Source organism: Saccostrea cucullata, unplaced genomic scaffold, assembly GCF_032062105.1.
Source record: "Saccostrea cucullata isolate Sc308-1 unplaced genomic scaffold, CSIRO_AGI_Scuc_v1 ctg607, whole genome shotgun sequence".
Taxonomy (NCBI): Eukaryota; Metazoa; Mollusca; class Bivalvia; order Ostreida; family Ostreidae; genus Saccostrea; species Saccostrea cuccullata.
This window is the reverse complement of record NW_026933462.1, coordinates 522,941-533,469: the sequence shown is the minus strand read 5'-3', so window position 1 is coordinate 533,469 and position 10,529 is coordinate 522,941. Positions and strand designations below refer to the sequence as shown.

Below are 10,529 nucleotides of genomic sequence, written 5' to 3'. Positions count from 1 at the left end.
AGAAGATTTTTTAAAAATGCCATAAATTTTTCACAAATTCATAATTATCTCCCCTTGGAAGGGGGCGTGGCCCTTCATTTGAACAAACTTGATTTCCCTTCACCCAAGGATACTTTGTGCCAAGTTTGGTTGAAATTGGCCCAGTGGTTCTTGAGAAGAAGATGAAAATGTGAAAAGTTTACGCCGACGCCGACGACAACGACGACGACAGACGACGGACAAATTTTGATCAGAAAAGCTCACTTGAGCCTTCGGCTCAGGTGAGCTAAAAAAGGAATATGATTCTTTGAATTTTTATTAATTCTATCTACACGATATAGAAGCTTCTACTATTCCTAGCTTATACCCTCTTTACCCAAACTCAGAATATGGATCTTAAAAATAAGTTAAAGCATCTGAGTTTGTGTCATTGGATTTAAGAAATTGATGAATTGATGTTTGATGCTTCAATAATGTGCGAGATTTAGTGAAATCAAAATCGACTGAGACGCTTCTCAAAGCATTAAACCTTTTTAATGGTTTAGGAGGGCTGGATTTTCAGACTTATTTAACCACTGTGTTTAATCAGTGATAAATTGAGCCAAATCTCTGATAACATAATTTTTTTCAAATGAAGTTTTTCACGGAGAATTTTGGAGTAGCTGGCCAAGATTCTTTCACAAAACGCGCCGAAGACGGGTTATCCGATGGAATCGATACCACGTGATTTATTAGGAGGAGAAAACTTTGATAAGATTGTTATGGTATTTTCTTCTCTTTTTTCTTCCGTCTTCAAAAAACGTTAAACAAGCGATGTCGATGAATATTACAGGCCACAACTGGGCGTTTAAACATACAAAGATTCTCCGCTTGGAGCAATCAAAATGCCATTATGATGTCATTTATTTTTGTCGTCTTATGACGTTTTTGTCGATACAAATATCGTTTACAAGATATCGAGACAACCACTCATCTTTTATGGTTTATTTTTTCTTATCTGTTATATATGTTTGTCTGCTTAATTGGGCCTATCTTTCCTCATAGACAATATCCCACATTTGTTCTAAGTGAAAAAATTTATTATGTTACCTTATCGGTAAGTCTTAGGTTTCATTTTACGTTTCAAAATAAAACCAATAAAACGAAACAGTTATGTAGACAATGAAGGGGAAGTTAAAGATATAGTGAAATGCGTGAACATTTTTTTCCTGCGTTATAAAGGAATTGGACCATAATGGGCGGATCCAACCTGGCTGAAATGTCCGCTCCCTGAATTTTTTTATTTTAAAAATGCTTAGGCCGTATCTTCAAAAATTGTTTGGTTGCCCTCTCCCGACCGACTAGCTAAAAGTAACCCGACTCAATATTTTTTAACCTTTAAGCATATGTTTCTGAGACGCTACTCTCCTCATTGTTTGCTCCTCTATGAGGAGAATAGCGTATCAGAAATCCTTGGCTAGCGAAGATGACCTCCAGGAAGCAATTACTTTTTACATGTACTCTGGAAAATATAATTTTAAGAATTTATGTTCACTGAAATAATATCCTGAGAAATTTTTTTCTCCCCTACCTATCGACCCAATATTTCCAGACCGAGTCGGGAGAGAGCAAACGAACATTTTGCTCAAGTTGGCCTCGGTGTACTTGTTAGTTTGAATGTCTTTTGTGGTCCTCTTTTAATATATGTTTTTTCTTCAATTTCCTTGTTTTCTGTTTGTTCTTAAGATTTTAAATTTTTAGGTCGACTAGATACATGTATTAGATGGGTTATTCAGTGAGTTTTCCTTTCATTGTCAGCTTCTTGAATTCGATTTGCCTTCTAATAGTGCCAAATTCTGATTTTGACTAGCATATACGAAACGACTGCACATGGGAAATGGTGCAGGGTCAATCGGTCAGAGTTTAAGGATGACTTAATTGATTGGTGTTTGACATTTAATATTCTGCAGGCCTTTCTGATATTGACAGGTGTTAAATTAATGTCAAGCCAAGAGCAGAAGCTGTGAATTTTGAGTATAATTGTTTGTTCTACTTAGAAGTACATCGATTTGATGTAAAGGTAACAGCAGACCCATTAAAACGTTAACATATAAAGACTGTGGTCTTACTGTGTAAAATTCAGTTAACATCACTATTGTTTTGATCACGGTTAATCTGCCATATCTTCACATTTTTTTCAGAATATAGCTAGTACACCTACTTTTAAAGGATGTCCGTTATGGTATGTAAAGTTCTTTCCTGTTCTTTTCAGAGCATCAAGCCACGGGACCCATACGAACTTTACATGTTTGTAAGCTTATTCATCAACAATTCAATAATTTTATTGATTATTTATTATTGGCGATTCGTAAAAAAATATTTGATGATTTAAATCAAATCTTCATAACGTTTGGAGACCAGGTCTTCCAACAATCTATTGGAATTCCCATGGGTACCAATTGCGCCCCGTTATTAGCAGACCTATTTTTGTACTCATATGAAGCAGAATTTGTCCAAAATCTTATAAAAGATACCTCAGAGTCTGACATATTTGTTTCATATTTGGATATTTTACTTGAAAGAGACATTAATGATAATCTAACAACCAAGCTCTATGATAAACGTGATGACTAACTTTTAAATCGTCAACTTCCCATACTTAAGCACCAATATACCTTAATCACCTGCATACAGAGTTTATATATCTCAGTTGATCCGGTACGCAAGACTTAGAGCATGCTCTACGTAAGAACAATCTCTAAGACGAGGTAAATTATTGGCAAACAAGTTGATGAAAAAAGAATATCAACAGCCTCGTTCAAAGTCATCATTTCGTAAGTTCTGTGGTCGATACAATGACCTTGTCAGCAAATTGAGTCAAATGCTGACTGACGTTTTACATACTAATTGTTAGTCCATTATTTATACACTGAACTGACGACGAATGTTCCGTTATTTCCCAATCATGACAAAGAGCACGTGGCGGGTGTGACCGGTCGGCAGGGTATGCTCACTCCTCCATGGCACCTGATCCCACCTTTGATGTTTTGGAGGTCCGTGTTTGCTGTGCTCCTATTTAGTATTGTTTTATGGACTTTGGATCTTGAATATGTTCGTTATCTCCATATGTTTCATTTAATGCTCACTTATAAAATTTTCCTATTTATTTTCAATTAAAAAGTTGATATTTTTTATCGACCTTAAGATTACGTACTCAATATTAAGTTTTTGCTGGTCATAAATTAATGAATTTGTTAAAATGCATGAAATACTGCATTTTAGATTTTCTAAATCTAATTTATTTTTTTTTTATTAAAGTGACACAGGCTATCGTAGTAGCCCATGGGTCTATTGTTTATACACAAATTTTGATTATGCACTTGTAGGAAGATTTTTTTTTTGCCTTAGCTCCTATTGTTTATAAGAATCTCTGGCGAAAATATCTAGAATACGCAGCTTTATGTCATGCTTTTCTTAACCTTAATGGTGGGCTGAAGGATATTAATTAAACATTCATAAAACAAATAATTTTTTAGAAATACTCATGTTGAGTTGAAAGGTAAATGTATCCCGCCATCGGTAAGTTTCCGCACGTGCCTGTCACGTACATTTATCGTGCATCCGTCTCAAAAATAGTGGGTTAGCTGTCAAAACGAGATGTTTAATGTCTGAGATACTACAATGTAATCCAGAGGCGGGGAAACAGAAGTCACTTTTCTGGCTTTACTTCCTATAGACTGATAATCAAAGGTCCCTCCTAAGGTCTCTTCAGGTAATGTATAGCTTCCAAAGAGACAACAGCTGTGATTGCTGTGTATACTGTTATAGTAATTTCATGTCTTAGGAAGTAAACAATATTAGGCCTATTGTTATTATTTACTGGCAAAGGTACCGAAAACAAGTACAAATGTAGTAACTGAAAAACACGATACTTGTAATATAAATTGACAAATCAATCTATACCCACAATGATAAAATGCTTCACTCGTGGGGGGGGGTCCCAAGTCAGACTCAGGATTTTTTGACAGCAGGTTTGACAACTTAATTGCGTGAAAAAATTTACTAATATTTGTTTGTATGCGTGTGTAGGGGTATAGAGAACACAATCAATTTCCTTAGTCAATTAGTTGCACGAGACTCCTTGCCGTTTAAAGAGGGCTCCAAGTTTTTCTTATAATTAATCTTCACCAAATAAAGATATACTTACAATGTTGTTAACACTACTTTACTAAGAGTTTAAAAATTCCTGATATATTTACATGTACTTGTGCTAAATATATTTCTCAAATAGCACTTTAGATTTTTTTTTTTTTGGTTATAGTAACGCGCTTGTGTGTTAGGTTGTGTGATTTAGTCTGTCCTGTGCAAAACGGAAGTGACGTAAAAGCTTCGTGATTGATGACGAATGCTGCCTTAATTTAGAGCAGTGACGTATAACTTGTTATATGTCACTGTTTAGAGATACATATGCTTTATACAAGGGGTTCCTCCGCTTTATGGTTCCCTCTTTAAAAGTGACTCCAATCTCTTCAAAATGAGACAGTCAAGCTCAAAGTCATCACAAGGATCTCTAAATGTTTGCATATTAGTACGTTATCAAAATGTCAATCATTTTTCTTATTTGCAACACACTTGATTTTGTCCAAAAGAACATGGATCATAACATATGTTGCACATGTTAATGCATAAATTTATATCTCAGGCACAACACAGGTTATATGACTATTCCCATTTTCAGAACTTCAGGGGTAAATCTAAACAAAATGACTGTGTTTGTGAAATACTGAAGCTCCCGTATGACAGCTTATGGCGAAGATTTAAGTTTCTCAAATTCAAAGGGTCAGAAATGTTGTTGCCTAAAGGAAAGACTTGAAATGTGTAAATGAATATACCTGTAAAATATTTAAGTCCAAACACTAACCATTCAAAAGTTATGGCAATTAAACTCCAAGGTCAAAATTAATGGTACCAAGGTGGAAGTTTTGTCGTTGGACTATAGGCCTACCTGTAAAAAAAAATTTTACAAAAGAACATAGCTCAAACTGTTCAAAATTTATGGCTAAGGTTGAAGTTTTTCAAAAGCACATGTAGGTCAAATTCCAAGGTCAAGGTCAAAATTAATGGAAATCAGGAGAAGGACTTTGTCACATACAGTGACCTGTGAAACGTGAAAGTCCTAGTGTCCTCTATAAAAAATTGAATTTTCAAATTTTTGTAGAGGACACAAGTACTAACGTTAACTGTTCAAAAGAGATAGTCAAAGTTATTTTTTCATAACTGGTCAAATTTCAAGATCAAGGTAAAAAGACCAAGAATATCCATAAATTATGAAAGGTACGTCACTTTCTTCATGCAGATGAAGTTTGAAAACCCTAGCACCAACCGTTTGGGCTCTTTTATATCACAGGTACATATTCACGGAGACAAGCTCTTTCTTAGGGTAACAACAATTTTCATCTCCTGACCTTGACCTTGAAGTTTGACTTTGCTCTACTGGTTTTTGGACAGTTTTTTTTTTCTTTTTGAGCTTGTCAGATTTTTTTCTGGGAAGTAGTCCTTCCCCCTTTTGAAACGATTGTTTTCATCGAAGAAAACGATCTTTACTTTCTTTGCTTCAGTTCATCTTAGGTGAAAATAAAGTTTAGGTGAATTATAGAAATTAAATAATATTATATTTAATCACTTCCTAGCATGCTCAGCCTGGCGGCCTGCAGTTTGAACAATATTCACTGACCACTAGCTACGTTCTCTTACAGAGCTTATTGTACCAAATCTGCAACAGAAAAGTTCATCAATAATATGAAAGAAACTTCTAGATTACATCAAAAATCGAACATCCCACATTTTTTTAGTGCTTTAAAACTCATCAAGCGTGCAAACTCTGTTGATTTCCTTTTATATGTATGTATAATGAGAGCTTGTCTTATCCCCGAGATTGAGCGATAATCAATAGTTTCCGTGAGATCACTTTATTAAACATTATACAGTGACGCCGTTATTATGAAATGAAATTTAAGACGTCAGTGTGCTCGTTTTGTCTCCTGTTATCGTAGTCTTATCAATCTGTTTATGTCATTGTTGGTTGTGATGGAGATGTTTTTTCCTCAATTATCAACCCTTCCTTTGGGGAGCTCTCATTTTAAACAGAAAGCAACTATGCTAATTTACAAGCTGTTGATGTCAGCAAACATAGAAACTTTAAATCGATCTATCTTTGTTATTCTCTCTTGCCATGCATGGGTCTTTTACATCCCACATTAGGGACAGGTGCGTGTTTTGTAGCATTTCATCAGAAAAAAATAAGTACAAAATAAAATGTTTTAAATACCCTATTTGCTCACTAAATGGAACCCACGCCATCTTAGAGACTTCGTGGTTCTGAAGGGAAGATCCAGTAATTGACGCAAAAGCAGACTCCGTATAGAGATCGTAGACCAGCGAGACTTACGTACAGCTGTCTTGACATATCGAGCCTATATGCCCCCGCTATAGGAGACAGTGGTGTCTATATTCACTGTTACACCCTCTAATCAAAGTTGGAGAAATAAATTCAAATCCCGAAAAAAGCAATTGTTGTCGTGTGAGGAAGCTGTTCATCCGCTGTCATCATCAATAAATCGACAGCATGCGGGGAACATCTTGATAGTTCTCAAGCTGTCAACGCCAAGTGACCAACTCGACATGTAGGAATGCTGCATGCATGAAACAGTAGATAAGTAACTCATTCACCAAAGTATATGTTTCTGTATATATTTCATATATAATATATATAGCATCTCGTGTTGCATCTGCTAATTGATCTTAAGTAGCTGACACAGTGTTTATGGCAACACTTGCTCTCTTCTTTTAACCGGACAAGAGGGTGTATGGTCTTCAACACATCAATACAAACCTAGGATTTAAAGAGGCACTATAATTGTAGTGTTAATTCAGCCGCCAACATTCAGATGGTTCAGTTGCACAATGATTTGACAGCTGCTAGATGGTCTTACAGCTCTTAACGCCAAACAGGAGGACTGGGCAAATCTCATTGCTGAAAATAACCATAGCGGAGAAATAGCGATAAAAGAACAACACGCACATCGGTAACTACTCAGAGATACCACCAAGGAAAGGTAGCAAACAGAAACGAAAAAATGGAATAGAATGAAACCACAAAAAACGAATACCTCTTTTCTATCACCCAAAAATATTAATACTACTCAACACCATTGTTATGCAAACACATTTTAAATTAGTTTACACCACTGCCAACAACGTCTGAAAACTTTAACTACCATCAATAATGTGGATATAACAAAACAATCATGCTCAAAAGTCCATTAAACAATCCAAATTGAGAGCAAAGCAAATGCAGGCCTTTAAAACATCATAGACTGGATCAGGTGCCATGGAGGAGTAAGCATCCCCCTGTTGATATGTCACTCCAGCCATGTGCTTCCTGTCATGATCAGGCAAACGGGAAATAAATCTGTACACAATTCAATATATAAATAATAGTTTAACAATTTGTATGAAAAGAGTTAGCCAACATTTGAGTTAATGATAGATACATGTATTTGCTAATAAGGTCATTTCATTGGCCATAGATTTTGCGTAATTTTAACCATTACCATGTTGATATCTTTGTTTCATTAATTTGTTTGCCAATAGCTTGCCTCCTTTTAGAAATTGTTCATACGCAGAGCATGCTCTTGCGTATTTAATCATCTAAGAGTTTGAGATAAGCCTCATTATCAGGTGATATTGCTGCATAAGTATACATGTATAAGGGAAGTTGATAAAAAAGTTGAAGTCATCACGTTTATCATAAAGCTTTGTTGTTAGGTTTGTTGCCTAGATAACGAAAATTAAACACAATTTTCCCCTAATTTTTATAAACAATGTGTCTTATATCTTTTAATTGTGATTTCCTTGCTGTTAAAGATCTGACGATATATGATCTATATACCGTGGCTAATCATCATAGAAAATAATCAGCATAAAAATGTTTTACACCCTAAGACATTGCACTAAATAACTATTTAAAAGAGGAAAAAAATTCAGGTGACCTTGACATTAATCTAAAGAATGCAGTATACAACAAAACTGGGTAAGTGCCTTCTGTCGTGTTTCCACTTATAAATCAGCTCTGGTCGTCACGTGTTGCTAGATTGCTTGTTGTTTTTCCGTCATCCTTTGTTCTCATTTTGATTGTAAATAGATTTCTTTTGAAATGATTGTATATAAATTTTAATGTTACAGTTTCTTTTAAATGGTAATTGAATTACCCGTCTACGCGAGATGCTATCAGATGATATGACGTGTATATGAATATATACACCTGTAGGCCTGGAATTTAAAAAGGGCGTTTTTTAGTCAAGGTTCGACATTTTAAATATAAAACTTTATCTACTCGTGTCTTCAATTTTTTACTTTTGATTTGATTAATTTTGAAGGTTCCCATCGTCTAAAGCCACTGTCCAGAGTCCACAACAGTGGCTCTAAGAATGGGAGAGGAGCGCATTTTGGCGCGCGCCCCCCCTTTGTCAAAGTTAGCGTAATTCAAATATGTCTACTTGGTAGACCTCATTTTCACCCTTCAAAATCTCTATATACAGGAGCTTCCGGGGGCTTCGCCCCCTGGACCCCCCCCAGGGCTTTGGTAGACATAATTTTTACCCTTCAAAATCTCTAGAATCCATAGGAGCTTCGCCCCCCCCCCACCAGGGCTTTGCCCTGGACCCCCCCCCCCCCCCCCTTGCCTAATTTTGGCGCCCCCTCTAACTCCAAATCCTGGATCCGCGCCTGCACATATACATGTAGCTCTTCAGAATGGGAGAGGAGCGGACATTTTGGCCGTGGTTTGCCACGATAGGGGTGCTCCAAGCATGCGTGCACTGCCTGTTACGAATCTGTTCCATATTGATATTATTACATGATGCTCTATATACGTTTAAGTTTCCGGAATTTTGTGTGTTTATATACAGGATATGTAAAACTTGAGTTGTGTTTAAAACGCACTGGAATGCACATTTAGTTTCAACCCCCCAAAATAATAAAATGTTGATTTGTCTGTTTTTAAACTCTTATCTAATAATATAATAAAAATCCAAAAAGCAAACAGAAAAAGTTATGTGCATCACAAGAACGTGAATGTGATAACAACTTTTTAAAAATAATATGAATTTTTAAAATTGTTAATCCATAGTACGATCTAGCTGAAACAAGAATCAACACCTACATAACACGTTTATTTCAATCCATTTGCATTCGGAAATTCTATTCAAACGAAGCTATTAAGGGTTTGCCATGCAAAAATATATCATGTAATACCATGTATTCTTCGCTTTGGTGTCCACGTTCATTGATGTATTTTTAATGACTCTGAAGGCATTCTTCTGGCAGATATTGATAATTTGAAACTTTATAGTTCTAATAAATAAAATCCTTAATTACACGACGGCTAAATTTGCATGATTTTGCTGTAAAGCAGAGATCTATGTAAAAATGAAACGCAAGAAAATCGACCGTTTGTGAAATACAGCTTACTTTTCTCACGGGACCGAGTTATTGTCTTGATTATCATTTCAACCAACTGGTTTAAAAATACGAGGTAATTGACTCATCCCATCTTATCACTGGCGTAAATGCCTATAGAAATATATCTTCAATTAATAAAATATTGATTGTTTACAACATTGAATATCACGTACTCCCTTTTTTTTTATGACAACTAATGAAATAAATATTTTTAAGGTCAGAGATTACGAAAACATTAATTTAAAGAATTCTTAGTGTATAGGCGTCAATTAAGCATGGATTACTTATAAATATTTGTACATACGTAATATTTAAACGTTTGGCATAGACTTTATGTATGCATTAGCGAGAAAGAAGCATGTGAAATATGTAATCTCTCTCTCTCTCTCTCTCTCTCTCTCTCTCTCTCTCTCTCTCTCTCTCTCTCTCTCTCTCTCTCTCTCTCTGTGAGGGGGTGGGTGTTTGAATTTATTATATGGTGAAGATAAATTTCTCTGTATAGCTTAACTGATTAAACAAATTTCTTATGGCATATGTATACGTAATAAATTCTAACAATTATAATCCAGGAAGGAAATTTTCTACAAGGAAAATCAATACTAGTCAATATTTTATAATGAAGCTACCCTACTCTAGAACATATCAGGATCAAAGTAATGCAATCAGGTAAAAAAGATACGAATTTCAGACCTAGCGACCGACATGTCTAAACACAGCAAGGAATGCTGCCGACCCAAAGTGTATTAAAAAAGAATTATAATCAATAAATTTCTGCCGTAATTGCATCTAGGGTATGTAAAATTCTCTTCTTATTAAAAATTAATGATTTACCTCTCTGAATTCTGGTCATAAGATTTTGAAATGAAGTAAGAGTGAATACAAATCAAGTGTAAAAAAACAAAAAACAAAAAAAAAAACAACAGATAAACCCAACTTTTTCACAATAATTTTTTTTTGTATAAAATTTTACTAGATCTAAACGCAGACGAGAATAATCTGCTTGTGCTGTTTGTATACGAGTGATTCATAATTTTGTTTGAAAAAAAAAA

General features: G+C 35.1%; 1 protein-coding gene across 1 annotated transcript in view; it reads left to right on the top strand.

Annotated features, from left to right (window-relative positions):
• Nucleotides 1–3,708: 3,708 nt before the first annotated feature.
• LOC134238419 (ciliary-associated calcium-binding coiled-coil protein 1-like) overlaps nucleotides 3,709–10,529 on the top strand; it is a 65,649-nt gene continuing 58,828 nt past the window's right edge. Inside the window, exon 1 of the mRNA XM_062720549.1 lies at nucleotides 3,709–3,730. The gene's annotated coding sequence lies outside the window, so the exon portion shown is untranslated. The remainder of the gene's footprint in view (nucleotides 3,731–10,529) is intronic.